The sequence below is a fragment of the Mirounga leonina genome, unplaced genomic scaffold, assembly GCF_011800145.1.
Source record: "Mirounga leonina isolate KUSES-001 unplaced genomic scaffold, KU_Mleo_1.0 Mir_115, whole genome shotgun sequence".
Classification (NCBI taxonomy): Eukaryota; Metazoa; Chordata; class Mammalia; order Carnivora; family Phocidae; genus Mirounga; species Mirounga leonina.
Window position 1 is genome coordinate 43,993,404 of NW_023270268.1, and position 16,516 is coordinate 44,009,919.

At 42.5% G+C, this 16,516-nt stretch overlaps 1 protein-coding gene across 1 annotated transcript in view; it reads right to left on the reverse strand.

Moving 5' to 3' along the window:
• The window catches only part of WWTR1 (WW domain containing transcription regulator 1), a 135,458-nt gene that overhangs the window by 24,888 nt on the left and 94,054 nt on the right, over positions 1-16,516 (reverse strand). The window lies entirely within an intron of this gene.

Here is a 16,516-nt window from a genome sequence, read left to right on the forward strand (position 1 = left end):
ACCTTATCAAAAAGAGGCCACCAGAATGCTCTGTGCTTTGGAGTATAGATTCCCGAGATGCCTTCCAAAGTACTTTCCTGTTAATCATTACTGTTTAAGTAATTATTACCTTAATTCAATTCATGGGAGGCTCAGACACTGGCCCCACTCCTGACTCATCCAGTCTTGGCATTTTGTGCCCTGTTAAAAATTATTTCACACCTTCCCTGTGTCTAGAGCACATTTTAAGCCTTTAAGAACATAGTGGTCAAAAGTGAATTCCACAAAAGTTTACCACAACATATGATGTAATTTCAGCAGGACATCTGGGTGTGTGTGCACTTTCTAGACAACCTGCGTGTTCATGTCAGAGCTAAGGAGGGCATGAGATTATAGATACACAGCAGTGCACGGTAATATCTAGGATGATGAGTGACTGACAAGCAGGACGTTAAAACACAGTACCTAGACCAGGGATCTACACAGAAGCAGGACCCCACTGATGCTTTGTTAAAAAGGGTACCCCAAAGGAGCATGAGCTAAGCTCAGAAACAAACACCTGATTGAGGAAAAGATGTTTTAGTTTATGCAAAGGGAAAAATTAGTGTGAAAGAATTTACATAAAAATGATAATCATGGGGGCGCCTGGGTGGCTCAGTCGGTTAAGCGTCTCCTTGGGCTCAGGTCATGATCCCAGGGTCCTGGGATCGAGCCCCACATGGGGCTCCCTGCCCAGCGGGGAGTCTGCTTCTCCTTCTGCCCCTCCCCCTGCCCATGTGCACATGCACTCTCTCTCTCTCTCAAATAAATAAATGAAATCTTAAAAAAAAAATGATCATCATGGCGCAGTCAGTTAAGTGTCCAACTCTTAGTTTTAGCTCAGGTTGAGATCTCAGGGTCCTGAGATCGAGTCCCGCATGGGACTCCACGCTCAGTATAGAGTCTTCTTAACACTCTCTCTCCCTCTGCCCCTCCCTCCTGCCCCCTCTCTCTTTCAAATAAATAAATCTTTTAAAAAATGATAATCATATTTGTGATTGGATAAAACATTCTAGAAGTGTTTTAAACTTTTTAAGGATTTTCTTTCTTTTTTTTTTTATCTGCACTTACCAACATCTTAAATTTTAGCATGTAGTACTTCACTTGAGGAAAGAATTTTAAAATCCTTTAATGAATTCTATAATTGGCATTCCCACACACACACAAAAAAACATTTTTTAAAAGTGCTAGTTTTCCTTAAAACAGTTTACCAGTCAAATTTGCTTAACTTCTGCCTAGGCAATATCCTATAATAAAGAAAACCACAGTTTTCTGTCTATTTGCTCTTACATTGGGGCCCAAGACAATATACAGTTTTATATACTCCATTTCTGAGGAAAAACTCTCAATTTTTGCTATGTTTGGTATCACTGTCTTTAAAAAAGAAAATCATTGGTGTACCTTATTTAAAGTCTAAAAGTTAAATATTTTACACCTTTCATTTGGAAGACATGCACATCATGTGGAAACATGTTTTATAAGTAAGAATTTTCTTAAATGGGGCGCCTGGGTGGCTCAGTTGGTTAAGCGACTGCCTTCGGCTCAGGTCATGATCCTGGAGTCCCTGGATCGAGTCCCACATCGGGCTCCCTGCTTGGCAGGGAGTCTGCTTTGCCCTCTGACCCTATCCCCTCTCATGTGTTCTCTCTCATTCTCTCTCTCTCAAAATAAATAAATAAAATCTTTAAAAAAAAAAAAAAAAGAATTTTCTTAAATGAATTTTAAAGTAGCCTCATCGACTATATATTAAATGTACATGTACACCCCATTCACACACATGCACACAAACACGCACACGCACGCACTCAAAAGAGAGCACCAACACAGGATTTTCTGTAGACAAACTGGTTTCCTTGAGGAATGATTAACTGAGTTCACGGCAGGAACTTCCTCTGGACGGGGGTAGAGGTAGGGTAAAAACATTCTTTTTTAAAAAAATTATTTATAACTCCCTCAAATCTATACTGCATTTCCTGTGTGCCAGCCACTGGGCTTGTCGTTGGATAAATAGCTCCTGCCCTCACAGGAATTAACAGGCTGTTGGAAGGAATGTGTAAAGAAATGAGGTGAATTTATATGTGGAGCTGTGGAATGCCAGAATGTTAGGCTTTGTCAGGATTCTTAGAAACGATCTAGTCCATCCCTTTATTTTACGGGAGAGCGACTGAAACCTAAGAGAGGTAAAGGGGTGTGCTCTGATTAGGGGCAGGCAGGACCACCAAAGCCAGGGAGGCCTCCAGACATCCCGTCCACTGGCTCCTTCAACTGTCCTTGGCTGCCCTCGGTCACGCCTTACAGTGAACCACAGAACAGCTGCTGAAACTGAGAGCGACCCTCTGAACACGGTTTGCCTTCGATAGCAAGAAAGTTACCACTTACACAGCAGGTCATCAAAACAGGGCCCAGGGCCCAAAGCCGCTCGCATTACAAACAGGAAGGGTTCCAGGCGGGTCTGGGTGGATTGACAACTGTCTGCTCAGTAACGAGCTCCTGAGCGGGAGGTGAGAAGGTTTGGGATCTGCCTCGCTGGTGCAGGCTTTCCTTTCGGAATCCAGCCCACCACAAGGAAGGCGCACCTCCTGCTAGCATTCCTGGTACACGGGGAAACCCAGTAAATGATGAGGCGAAGGAACGAAACCAGTTGGCTATCTCTTATGTTCTCAGGTTTGAGAACAGGAAAAAAAAAAAAAAAAGCACAGTCCTAATTGATGCAAAATTACTGAAATGAGTGTTTCATTTTTCAAATGACATTCCAGAAATGGTTAGAGCATTTTACAGTCTCTATTGGAAGGCCTGGGTAGGAGGGCAGGGGTTGTGCGCACACGGTATCACCAGAAAAAAAGTGCTCTTAAATACAGATTAAAGTCAGACAAGGTCCAGATATCCAGAAGGGCTTAATTCATAAGGCCCCTTTCAGGCCAGAAGGAAGCTTAGATGGAAGAGTAGTGATTATTTCCAGGGACAGCCATTTCCGAACTTCCGAAAAAGGAAGTGTTTAGCAGTCAGACAAAACTGCTGTAGACCAAAAAGGATGCCCAACTGGGTCTCTAAGAGAAATCTGTAAACTGAAATATTTCCAATATCAGAAATCCCCAGATTAGGAAAAAGAAGCTTAAAAAAAAGTTAGGTTGTTTGTTGGCAGCACAGAGGTTATTAATTTTTAAAACTGACTCAGTCTAAGGCAGGGATGTCCACTATCACCACTGCTGTTCAACAGAGTACTAGAAGTCCTAGCCACAGCAATCAGACAACAAAAAGAAATAAAAGGCATCCAAATTGGCAAAGAAGTCAAACTCTATCTCTTTGCAGATATGATACTTTATGTGGAAAACCCAAAAGACTCCACCCCAAAATTGTTAGAACTCATACAGGAATTCAGTAAAGTGGCAGGATATAAAATCAATGCACAGAAATCGGTTGCATTTCTATACACCACCACCAAGACAGAAGAAAGAGAAATTAAGGAGTCGATTCCATTTACAATTGCACCCACAACCATAAGATACCTAGGAATAAAGCTAACCAAAGAGGCAAAGAATCTGTACTCAGAAAACTATAGAATACTCATTAAAGAAATTGAGGAAGAAGCTAAGAAATGGAAAAACACTCCATGTTCATGGACTGGAAGAACAAATATTGTGAAAATGTCAATGCTACCAGAGCAACCTACACATTTAATGCAATCCCTATCAAAATACAATCAACTTTTTTCAAAGAAATGGAACAAATAATCCTAAAATTTGTATGGAACCAGAAAAGACCCTGAATAGCCAGAGGAATGTTGAAAAAAGCAAAGCAAAGCTGGTAGCATCACAATTTCAGACTTCAAGCTCTATTACAAAGCTGTAATCAAGGAGACAGTATGGAACTGGCACAAAAACAGACACAAAGATCAATGGAACAGAATAGAGAGCCCAGAAATGGACCCTCAACTCTATGGTCAACTAATCTTCAAAAAAGCAAGAAAGAATGTCCAATGGAAAAAAGACAGTCTCTTCAACAAATGGTGTTGGGAAAATTGGACAGCCACATGCAGAAGAATGAAACTGGACCATTTCCTTACACCACACATAAAAATAGACTCAAAATGGATGAAAGACCTAAATGTGAGACAGGAATCCAGAACACAGGCAGCAACCTCTTCGACCTCAGCCGCAGCAACTTCTTCCTAGAAACATCGCCAAAGGCAAGGGAAGCAAGGGCAAAAATGAACTATTGGGACTTCATCAAGATAAAAAGCTTTTGCACAGCAAAGGAAACAGTCAACGAAACCAAAAGACAACCGACAGAATGGGAGAAGATATTTGCAAATGACATATCAGATAAAGGGCTAGTATCCAAAATCTATAAAGAACTTATCAGGGTGCCTGGGTGGCTCAGTTGGTTAAGCGACTGCCTTTGGCTCAGGTCGTGATCCTGGAGTCCCGGGATCGAGTCCTGCATCGGGCTCCCTGCTCAGCAGGGAGTCTGCTTCTCCCTCTCCCGCTCCCCCTTCTTGTGCTCTCTCTCAAATAAATAAATAAATAAATCTTAAAAAAAAAAAAGAACTTATCAAACTCAACACCCAAAGAACAAATAATCCAATCAAGAAATGGGCAGAAGACAAGAACAGACATTTTTCCAAAGAAGACATCCAAATGGCCAACAGATACGTGAAAAAGTGCTCAACATCACTTGGCATCAGGGAAATACAAATCAAAACCTCAATGAGATACCACCTCACACCCGTCAGAATGGCTAAAATTAACAAGTCAGGAAACGACAGATGTTGGTGGGGATGCAGAGAAAGGGGAACCCTCCTACACTATTGGTGGGAATGCAAGCTGGTGCAGCCACTCTGGAAAACAGTATGGAGGTTCCTCAAAAAGTTGAAAATAGAGCTACCCTACGACCCAGCAATTGCACTACTGAGTATTTACCTCAAAGATACAAATGTAGTGACCCAAAGGCGTACATGCACCCCAATGTTTATAGCAGCAATGTCCACAATAGCCAAACTATGGAAAGAGCCAAGATGTCCATCAACAGATGAATGGATAAAGAAGATGTGGTGTGTGTATGTATATATATATATATATACATACACACACACAATGGAATATTATGCAGCCATTAAAAAAAAAATCCTGCCATTTGCAATGTGGATAGAACTAGAGGGTATTATGCTAAGCGAAATAAGTCAATCAGAGAAAGACAAGTATCATATGATCTCACTGATATGAGGAATTCTTAATCTCAGGAAACAACCTGAGGGTTGCTGGAATGGTGGGGGGTGGGACGGATGGGGTGGCTGGGTGATGGACATTGGGGAGGGTATGTGCTATGGTGAGCGCTGTGAATTGTATAAGACTAATGAATCACAGACCTGTACCTCTGAAACAAGATAACAGGAAGGGAAAATTGAAGGGGGGGGAATCGGAGGGGGAGACGAACCATGAGAGACTATGGACTCTGAGAAACAAACTGAGGGTTCTAGAGGGGAGGGGGGTGGGGGGATGGGCTAGCCTGGTGATGGATATTAAGGAGGGCATGTACTGAATGGAGCACTGGGTGTTATACGCAAACAATGAACCATGGAACACAACATTAAAAACTAATGACGTAATGTATGGTGACTAACACAACATAATAAAATAAAATTAAAAAAAAAAACTGACTTGGTTCTGGTAACTTAATGAGGTGACAAATACATCGGAGCAAGACTACCTTCAGGGACGTGGAGAGCCTGCCCTGTCGGTGTACAAAACCTGCACCGGGTTTACTCACGATGGACGCCACACAACAAGCAAATACTGCTTGGCAGATTTTATTAGCGTCTGCCTCCTTATCTGGGGGAGTTGGAGACTTGGAGAGGAGCTCTTCTAACACCACACCCTTGCTAGTCTTCAAAACATCAGCCCTCACAGACATGGATAGGGAGGAATGAGGGCAATGTTGCTTTCCTTCACTTCATTTCAATTTGATCATGCAGACTGCACCATCTCCAGTTACTACCTAGAGAGACTAGAAAAGAATGGAACTTAGACAATAGTTTTGTTTTCAAAGGAGAGCGCACACACACCCACAGAACTTTGTTATGAGAAGATTCACCATGGTATTATGTATAATAGCAAAAAGACTAAAAATTGGGTCCACCGATGAGAGATCATGATCCATCTGTTCAGAAATTCTTGATAACCATGCCCGACAATGAGGGAGCTCTGTAGGTACTTAAATGGAACAATCTCTAGGAAACATTAGAGAGGAAAAAAAAAAAAACAACCCGAGGGATAGAATTCTATGTACGGACATGCTATTGCTTGTAGTTAGAAAGGAAGGGTATATTATACATAGAGAGCAAATCTCTCTAGGAGGATATACAAGAGACTAGTAACAGTGGGCGCCCCTAGGGAGGAAAGCAGGTGTCAGGGATGGGAGGAGATCTTCCTTTTCTCCTTCTGTACCATTTGAAGCTTTCCTATGTGCGTTTTTACTTATATAAAACATAAAAATACAGAAGTAAAAAACATAAAAACGTGGTCATGTATGCACCAAACCCAGTATTTTCTTGATGGGAGTGCAAGGAGGTAACTCCAAATATGATCTGATAAGCAACAAATATGGCTTAAGAATGTAATCAAGATCATGAAAGCTGAGAGCCCGCCTGGTACAACTCCTCCTTGTAGAAATGACAAAAATCAATACCCAAAGGAAGAGTAAATTTGGTCATGGTCATAAAATGGCTAGGAGCCTAGAAGCCAGGTGTCCTGGGTCCACTGAGGTGCCCATGATTCAACCTGCCACTCTGCTCCCTCTAGTCATCTGATTTCCAGCTATTACTGAACCTTCTTCTCTGAGCTTGCGGCTCATGAACGTTACTGACAGTTGAGGTTCTTTAAAACCACTGCTTTTGCTAGCTACTCGGAGAAAATGGGGGCAGGGAAGGCCCAAGACAGAGATAAACAGAGAGGAGGTCCTCGGGAGAGCACGGGAAGGTAAAACATGTAAATCTGCAACGAATGTAACACTTCTTGGAATAATACGCCAGAACATTTTAGGGACAGAACATGTATGGCCATGTATCCCAAATGCCGTTTCTGAGGCTAAACCAGTTGAGGGCAGGTTGCCATGAAATGCTAAAGACCTCATCAGCTCTAGACTTTTGCCAGTCCCCACAGAAAGGAATAACCCAAACAGAAGATTTCTCCACTGAAGCAGGAATGCATCAAAACTAAAGCAGAGAATCTTTTTTTTTCCTTCCAAGAGAGTTAGAATTTAAATTTAAATCCACATTTATCTTTTTCATTGTTTTCATCTCCTTTTCCTTTTTTTTTCCCCTTCAATAATTGGCTTTCTCTTCTGTCTCTGGAAATCAATAAAACCATGCTCTGCAGCTATGTGGTCAGAAACATTTCACTGCTATTATTCAGTATAAAAGAAAACACAGAGTCAAACAAACTCCATAGCATCTGAGATCCGAACACCCTTTTGATTCCATGACTGTGTCCTTGGTGGAACCAACAGTCAACACAGGAATGGGGTGTGGTGGGGGGTGATTATCCATGTTGACTATAACCCTTTGGTTAATGCTGCCCCAGACCACGTCCACTGATGTACCCTCGGGACTGTTGCAGCAAACACACTTGGTCACTTCTACGAAGACCCAAGAGTAGGCTCAGGACAGGAAGGTCCATGAACTCAGTTCTAAGCCCACACATCACTTGTTACCTAAGAAACAAATATGTAAAAAAAAAGGTAAAGGCTTCACTCCTGAACTTTTTGCCTTTTGCAGCACAGGGGAATGGGGAGCAACAGCTCGTAAAGTGCTTTGGCAGCTTCTTCGAGCCAGGAGCTGCAGACGATGAGGGAGGCCAGTGAATCAGAGGCTGCCCAGTGCGCCTCCTGGAATGTTTGACAAACGTCTTTTTGGCCTCAGAGAGGTTCAGTGACTTGCTATTCTTGTGTCCTGGGCTTGCTTCCCTTGTTTTTAAAACAGGATTTTAAAACAGACACACAAAGACATACAGAAACACACACACACAATGCCAAGTGAAGAAACAAAACCTTAAGGGGTTAGGTTCAAATATGAAACCCATCACAGGCCTGCACAGAGCTGGCTCGGAGTAGGTTATGGAAAGAACAACCAGTGTGCTGATGGCTAGAAGCCACCCCAAAGCCCTAGAAAGACACAGAAATTACTTTATTCCCTTCAAATCCTTCTCCCCAATTCACATGTGAGTTGGGAGGGAAAAGAGGAATGCCTGTGGCTGGTATGCATTTCTCATCTCATTCTCAGCCTCCTTTCTCCTCCTGACAAACTTCTCAGCTGAGAGACCACTATACCTGGCACTTTAAGTTGAACTTTTTTTTTTTTTTTTTTTAAGATTTTATTTATTTGACAGAAAGAGGGAACACAAGCAGGGGGAGTGGGAGAGGGAGAAGCAGGCTTCCCGCTGAGCAGAGAGCCCGATGTGGGACTCGATCCCAGGACCCTGGGATCATGACCTGAGCCGAAGGCAGATGCTTAACGACTGAGCCACCCAGGCGCCCCTATCTTTTTTTTTTAAAAAGATTTTTATTGGGCGCCTGGGTGGCTCAGTTGGTTAAGCGACTGCCTTCGGCCCAGGTCATGATCCTGGAGTCCCAGGATCGAGTCCCGTTATCGGGCTCCCTGCTTGGCAGGGAGTCTGCTTCTCCCTCTGACCCTCCTGCCTCTCATGCTTTCTGTCTCTCAATCTCTCTCTCTCAAATAAATAAATTAAATAATTTAAAAAAATTAAGAAAAAAGATTTTTATTTATTTATTTGACAGAGAGAGACATAGCGAGAGCAGGAACACAAGCAGGGGGAGTGGGAGAGGGAGAAACAGGCTTCCCGCCGAGCAGGGAGCCCGATGCGGGGCTCGATCCCAGGACCCCGGGATCATGACCTGAGCCGAAGGCAGACGCTTAACGACTGAGCTACCCAGGCGCCCTAAGTTGAACTTTTAAAAATACATGGTTTTGTCAACATGTCAGAGGCACAAATCCATTTAAGTGAGCGAGAAGGCCTCTGTAAGCACTCCATGACTTCTTCCAGCCCCAGCACCCACTCCCCAACTGTGCTTCTGTTCTACCAATAATGGAGAAAGTGTCATGTGTTACGGACTATGGTTCATTAGTTGCATAAAAATATAATATCCATGAGTTCACACTCATATAAACAAATTGCTGAATATATAAATAAATGGAGGGTGAAGAGACAAATCTCCTGAATGGAAGAATTCCAAATAATTTAATGTAGATACACTGTCCTCAAGGAGGGGGAGCAAAACTTCCACTCCTTAACAATGGATTGTGTATAGTGACCTCCTCCCAGAGAGTACGGTATTGAATGGGGGGGGGGGGGAACAGTAACTTTACAGGGGAGAACTCCTGTGTATCAGCCAGCTGATCAAGGTCAACCTCAAAAATGATAAGCCATAGTGATAGCATGACCCTTGATAAGATCTGACAAAAAGAGCACTTCCTCCCAAAGCCCATCATCCCAAGTCTAATCACAGAAAAACATCAGACAAATTCCAACAGGGGGGAATCCTCAAAATTCCTAAGCAGTGCTCCTCAAAACTATCAAGGGCATCAAATCAAGGACAGTCTAAGAAACTTGTCATGGTTAAGACAAGTAAAGGTAATGTGGTATTCCGCACAGGACTGTGGAACGGAAAAAGACACTACGTAAAAACTAAAGAAATCCCTGTATCAATATTGGTTCATCAATTATAACAAATGTAGCATACTAATGTAAGATGTTAATAAAGAGAAATTGATGAGAGTGTATATGGGAACCCATCTTTTCAATTTTTCTGTAAATCTGAAACTGTTCTAAAAAAAAAAAACCTGTGTGTATATAGTAACCATGTTTTCAATAAATACCAGTAACTGTGCAAGACACTCTTTTCCATACTCACCACTAATTCATTTTTATAGGGTACATAAAAATGGACACATTTTATAGGGTATATAAAAAATGGACAAATAGTCCAAAAAAAACCATGGGAGCAAATTAGGCTAGAATAAAAATACAGTAATAGCTGCTTCCAGAGGGGTCCCATGGTCAAATAAGATTGGGAAATGTTGGGCTACACAAAGTTAAAAGAATTCATTTTATTGCAGGCTTCCTCAGAGCCTTTAAGGCTCTCACAGACAGTAAGACTTTCCAAGAAGGAGATAGAAAATGCAGGACTTCTCAAACTTGGAAGACTAGTGTTCTCCTGAGCAGGAACACTGGGAAATGCTGGTCAACTGCAACTCAGCACATGTCTTGGCAGTATTGAATTTGAACTGAATTGAAGACGAGTTAGTATTTATTCAGCTCTTACTATGTGCTAAGCCCTTTAAAGTCATCTAAGCAGATGTGTAGAACATGGAGCCAGAGAAAGGAACATAGCAGCCTGGTGAATATTGAACAAAGTGGTTTTTTTACTTGCCTAGCGCTACCTACTGCAGTTCAAGATAAAAAGTAATGTAAAAACAAAGAAAAACAAAACCCAGGGCAAGTAAGGGCTATAAAAGACTGCCACTCCTGGAGGACAGCGACCACCTCTACAAAAAATAAAAAACCAGTACCTCCCCCATCTCGCACAGTGTCCCAGGACCCTGCGGGGTGGTGGAGGGACACCACACACACATACACACAAAAAGCATAAGCAAATGCTGATTTAACAAGAGAGTTTCAAAGATGGTTTAACTGGTATGTCAGTTTTCACAGGTGATGAATAAAACCTTGTTACATTAACTTTACTTCCATATATTCAAAATAACCTATATTTCAGGGATTTCTTTTTTTACTTGCTTCTGTGATAAAATAACATTAAATATCCCAAAGAAGCCTTCCAACATCATCCCTTCAGAGCAGGGAAAGCGTCAAATAGGCTGACTTATTGCTGTGAATACCTGGTTGCAGTTTCCTCAAAACAGGTGAATATGCAACATTTAAATACACACCTTGGGAATACACTTGATTTGGGATCTAGGAAACTTCCTCAATTTGATGTCAGGGCTAATAAGCTTCTATCGATTGCATAAGAAACACCTTCCAGAAACCTAAGTACCCTATAAGAGGGGGTATAAGGGCTCCTGAATCATGACTGTCAGAATTGAAAGCTTAACCATCACTTCATTTTCTGTCCCCACTCTGTAAATGCTGAAAGGGCAACCAACTGTCCTGACAGAGACTGAGGGCTTTCCTGGAACACGGGATATCAGGGCTAACGCCGGGATGGGAGAGTCCCAGGCAGATGGGCGGTTTGGTCACCCTAGGCCTGTGACTGTCACGACCCATGGCAGTAGGAAAGCACCCCCGCCCCAAGTTTCCTGTGTCCGTTCTAATGTGTCCCCTTAGAAAGAGAACCAGTGCCAATATGAAGGAGCTATTCGATATTTAGAACCACAATCAGGCAGTCTGGACCAGCTCTCAGTGTGTCCTCCATGGATTACAACTAGCTGACTGTCCTTCTGTACCCATATTACCTAATAATCAGAGAGGAAACATTACTCCCCCACTCACTCTGTAACTTTTTAAGATCGAGCACTAGTTATGACAATGCACTGCATCACTCATAAGCATGCACTTGATTGAGTCCGAATGTCAGGAAATCTTTCCTGTTGGATTCTTGGTTGCTGAAGAGCAGCTCTTTTAAGAAACACTGATCTATACTATTCTTTTCTGTGATTTGAACTAATTCTCATCTTCCCGAGAGCTGGATTTGTGCTCTTTATAAATAAGACCTGAGAAGGAGCCAAGTCTCCCCCAACCCCTTAGAACCAACCCCAATGATATGGATTTTCTTTATAAACACAGAACAAAAATAACTTGGTGCGCTTCAGATCTGCCTTACTGATGCACAGACATGAAATAATAGACTCAGCTTCAGGCTTTCTGGGTCAGAAACTGATAGTAACCATTACTCCCATAATTCTACAAGTGAGTATTTAATGAACACTAGATTTTTGTGACTGTTTTCTCTTTACTTCCAGAATATAGTTCTCTGCTCGGCATCCATTTCATTTTGCTCTGTTTTATCATTAGTGGTTTACAAACTCAATTTCCCCACAGTGCTCATTATAGACGGGGCCATGTATTCACCCTACTTTGTACCATCAGCATAGAAGTTCAGGCCGAAAGAGACCTTAGGCCATTTAGACTAGGGTTCTCAAACTTTTCTTTGGCAGTAGGATCCTCCCCTAGAGTCAATGTATGGCGTGAAGCAGAGGCGACCCTCCTGTGCAGGGGGTCAGTTCAAAGCAAGCGCAGAGCCTGAGCTGGTGCCAGCAGGTCAGGGAACACTTATATGGCAGCCTCTTTGACTCTCTTCTCTGAAGCCTCTTGGTCTTGCTTTCACTCTGCTTTTCCTACAGGCATTTCTCAACTCTTGTATGAAAATACTAAACGAATTTTTAGAATCTGAACAGACACAGCTTTTGGGGTCTGGATACTGAGTTTAGCTTCTCTTCACATCCCCCTAAAATCCTGGCTTGGGACCTGGGGACACAATTTAAAACTAATGACTCAGGCCAATTAAAGATGATCCTTGGGAGGATAAATGACTCAGCACAATCACAGGCAGAGACTGTGACAAATGTAGGAAGCCCAGGCGACATGCTAGAATGCCGTGGCTTGGCATCAGCTGCACTGATCACCCATCGCTGCCCTGGTTCTGCTCACCCTCAGTGATCAAAAAGTATTTACTGAGTTAAATTCAGTGACGAGGATGTGTTTCCTTTTAGCTATTTCATGAAAAAGTCTAATGCAGACTAGTGTAATGAACTTTTTTACTACTATAGAATGCTGAAATCAGGGGTGCCTGGGTGGCTCAGTCGTTAAGCATCTGCCTTCGGCTCAGGACATGATTCCAGGGTCCTGGGATCGAGCCCCACATCGGGCTCCCTGCTCGGCGGGAAGCCTGCTTCTCCCTCTCCCACTACCCCCTGCTTGTGTTCCCTCTCCCACTGTCTCTCTCTGTGTCAAATAAATAAATAAAATCTTAAAAAATATATTATAAATAAATAAATAAATAAATAAATAAATAAATAAATAAATAAATAAATAAATAAATAAATTGCTGAAATCACCATGAATCACATGTTAGGATGACACCCTGTTGGTGTGATCTAGTTTTACAGAAAATGGTATAGGGCTTTCTTCTTCAGTCTTTCAAAAAAAATAAATAAGTCAGGTAACTTTTAAAAGTTACATTTCAGAGGCCCCTCGGTGTCTCAGTGGGTTAAGCATCTGTCTTCGGGCTCAGGTCATGATCCCAGGGTCCTGAGATCGAGTCCCGCATCTGGCTCCCTGCTCAGCGGGAAGCCTGCTTCTCCCTCTGCCTGCCACTCGCCCTGCTTGCACTCTCTCTCTCGGTCAAATAAATAAAATCTTTCTTAAAAAAGTTACATTTCATAATTCAGGAAGGTTTAAACAGGAAGAGGTACCGCCATCAGGCAATACTGACCTTCTGACCAACAGCGGCTTTCAGAAAGCAATGAGATGCAACTGGAAGAAGCCAAAACATACAGGTGTAAATCGTTTCTGACATACGTGCAGACCCAGCCACACAAGGCTGCAAAAATATTTCAGTGTCAAGAGTGTCTGAGTGCAGCTGTGGGTCTTTTCCTCTCTGTTTATGGGCCGTACATGGCTTAACTCATGTGAACTGGCCAATGTCAGGTGTCACGCAGCCCTGTCTGATGGAAAACACATGTCTACAGAGGTAGGAAGAAAAACCCAGCCGCAGTCCAGCCTTGACTCAGTCACGATACAATGAAGAGGAAAAAAGGGCTGCAGACACATCTCTCGCCCTTCTTGTGTCTCTCTCAGCTCCTGCCAACAATGAGCCGCTTGTTTCTCTTATTTCCCAGAAACAGTATTAGCCGTCCAACAAGGTCAGCAAAAAAAAAAAAAAAAAGGCAACTTTTCACTGCAGGGTGCATTTGGTTCCAAAAATCTGTAAAGTATTAAACCAAGAAGTTGTACTATCCCAACTTCACACTGAGCCCTTTATTCCAATTCTGGGTGAGAATAACCACAAGGCAATTTCTCAGCTGGCTCAGCTGATAAGGCACAGAGCGCAGGGACGTATGTGCAATGCAGCCACACTTTCCTGGCCTCCTTGTTTCAGGCCTTAAAACCACTTACAGGTGCCCCCAAATCTAACAGGTGGACCTTAGGTTTTCCAGATACCCCCGGTTCTTCTAGTTTTAGACTTGCAACCCAAGCTGCAGTTACTTCACAGGAAACCCTGAATTTTTAGTACCAGAAGATGATTTTCCTACTTGCTATCCTGTCTGCTCATCTACACAGTAATGTAGGTGACAAACCAGTGTGCAACTCTGCTCTCCTCGGATCCACGATGGAAATACCTGGAACACTGGTGTTTATGTTTTCCTAGCAAATGCATGACCTAAAATGCTTATTTTATTGGCATTTAAAAGATTTAGACATCAGTTTTCATCATTTTAATATATCCAGAACATGCTAGATGTAATATATCCAGAACAAGTTAGCATGCTGATTTCTTCTGGATCCTTTTGCTGTAAAGAAACCATATTTCTTCCGCCTAGCACCAGCATATGCTGCTCAGATTCCATCTGATTTACGGGATATCACAAGACTGATCAAAAGTGGCCTGTGACAGGAAGCACATCTATGAAGCTACTGAACTTAGGCAAATAATGACCTAACTCGGAAAAAGAGGAAATTGGGTGCTTCACTGTTCTGCTCCACAAAGTTATCTTTGTGTCTTTGAATTTAATACGATGGCCTGGCAATAGCAAAACCAAAACTGTTTTATTATCTTCAGACAATAGGTACACTTTTATCCTAGCAGGAAATGGAAATTCTGATTCATGCATTTATTTTCATTAGTCAGGAGAGAGTTTATTGTAGCTTTTTATTGGTTCACTTTCCTGAATGATTTTAAAACTACTCCAGGTGCAAAGTGTGGCAACCCAAGCAAAGTAACAGAAAATGAATCTACAGCTGTGTTCCACCAGAGGCGGAGAAAAAGCTGTCCGTGTGGAAGGCTAATTTTTAATCTGTTTTCTTTCTATAATGTACCATTTTAGTAAACATCTTTATTCTTTAGTAAACATCCTAAAGAGCTCATACAACAGACACTCCAAGAAATAGTCAACGAACCTGAACAATTTATGAAATAGAATAAGCAATTAGAAATCAAACATGGAAAAATGATCAGCCTCACAAGGAATCACAGAAATGCAAATGAAAGTTAAGAGCCATTTTTTAGCAACCAGATTAGCAAAGAGAATGATGTGAGGCGGGTGGGTGCTTTACATCAGGCCAGGACTACTCAGGGGGAAAAAAGAAAAGAATTTAACCAGGCATAGCAGGATTAGGAAATCTGGTAAAATTATATGTCAAATTTTGGGAATGTGTGTCTGTGTGCATTTTGAGGACTGTACCCCTAGATCTCATAGGATTTCTTGTGACCCTCCAAAAATTAATTACCTTTGGAATGAAAAAGTATTAAAGAATTAGTAATGGTGGTGTTTGGATGTTAGGACAATAGGTGACTTTTTCTTTCCAGTGTTCTACAGTTTGTTTAATTATTCACTCACCAAATATCTGTCCCAGACAGATACAAGGCACTGTTTCCAGGTGCTAGAGGGAGAGGCTGATGAACAAGATGGAAAGTTCCTGGCCCTTTGAGAGGTTATAGTCTAGTAGCGAGACAGACAACAGCTAAAATATAGTATAATTCTAGGGATAAGGGCTTTGTACAAACAAGTGTGGAACTAAGGAAGGCCTCTCTGAGGAGGCGACGTGTGATCTAAGAAATTTAAATCAAGTGCAGAAACCAGGGTGGAGGCCATTCTAGGCTGAGGAACAGTAAATGCAAGATCTTAAGGTGGGAGTCTGGAGTGGGTTTGGATACTTGTGCAAAACAGGGTGGCCCACAGGGCTGAGCAGAGTCGGAGGGGCAGGGACCAGGGCCCCTGGGGCCTCATGGCTGTGGTGAGCAGGGCAGTTGACCTCTACTCCAGAGTGACAGAAATCTCCTTTTGGCTCACTGCTCAGACTACATGGGAAACCACAAGGGCGTTTCATACACTATGGTAAAGTTAAAAATTCTGATGAAATCCAGAGATGGAAAAGTTGGGGGGGGTACCCTCCTTGGGATTAGTGTCTCTGGGCTACTGTCTCTCAGCCCTGTGAGGTGTTCTGGACCACCCTTGAGGAAGAAAGGAATAAGCTTTGGAGTGGGGTTAAGGGGAGCTAGAAACCAAAGCAGCTCTGCTTTTAAAAACTTCCAAGAGGAGATTCTGATCCTGAGCAAAACAAAACCAACACCTACACCTCTAAGTTTTATTTGGGATGGTGTGCCAAAGGGGTTTGTTTTATTCTTAAAAACAAATATAAAAAGGGGCACCTGGGTGGCTCGGTCATTAAGCGTCTGCCTTCGGCTCAGGTCATGATCCCAGGGTCCTGGGATCGAGCCCCGCATTGGCCTCCTTGTTCGGCGAGAA